Consider the following 779-nt stretch of genomic DNA (forward strand, 5'->3'; position numbering starts at 1 on the left):
TCTGCTTTTCTTGGCCTGGCCGATGGCCAGGCCAAGAAAAGCAGAAAAAATCAGTCATACAGAACTATTTTTAACGAAATGAACAATACGATTGACTGGATTGTTCTTTATCCAACTGAATAATCGCAATATTCATTATATTGCCGATACAATCTGTACATACTATGATATACACCTTTACTCCACCATTCATTTTGTTACACATGAACTCTTCCATCTTGGAGAGATGGCTGAGCGGACCAAAGCGGCGGATTGCTAATCCGTAGTACGGATCATCCGTACCGAGGGTTCGAATCCCTCTCTCTCCGTTCGTCCACTATTGATCCTGAAAACGAATAACCCCGAATCTTTCTACGGAACGGAAAAGGCCCATTAACCTAGAGACTTCCTATTTTGACCTTTTTTTTTCATTGCATAGCACAAAATGATAAAGTTATCATTTTGACTGAGCATTTGAACTCAGTATTTTATTTTTTTCCCGCAGTGCAGTAAAGTATTACTGTTTATGGAACAGTAATAGCTCCACTCTTTAGTAGAAAAATGATATTTTTTCATCAAAAATTATATCTGACTTAGTCCATAAATTGCAAAGGTATCGTTCATGAACGAATGGAAGGATTAGAATATCTCGTTTCTTTCCTCTTTTTTTATCAATATAAATGGGACCAATCCCTACATTGTGTATTGGTACATACAAACGATAAAATATCTTTGTCTCTCCCTGCTATTATGTATGAACAAAATTGTTTCAAACCTGTTCCATCATTAGCAATGTCCAA

At 36.6% G+C, this 779-nt stretch overlaps 1 non-coding gene across 1 annotated transcript; it reads left to right on the plus strand.

Annotated features, from left to right (window-relative positions):
* The first annotated feature begins 220 nt into the window (after positions 1 to 220).
* On the plus strand, positions 221 to 308 carry TRNAS-GCU (transfer RNA serine (anticodon GCU)). The gene has a single exon. It is a non-coding gene; the product is annotated as a tRNA-Ser (tRNA).
* Positions 309 to 779: the final 471 nt, after the last annotated feature.

Source organism: Pinus tabuliformis, chromosome 3_1 (genome assembly GCF_031772625.1).
Source record: "Pinus tabuliformis cultivar Carrire ecotype Pingquan chromosome 3_1, CPIR1, whole genome shotgun sequence".
NCBI classification, from domain to species: domain Eukaryota; kingdom Viridiplantae; phylum Streptophyta; class Pinopsida; order Pinales; family Pinaceae; genus Pinus; species Pinus tabuliformis.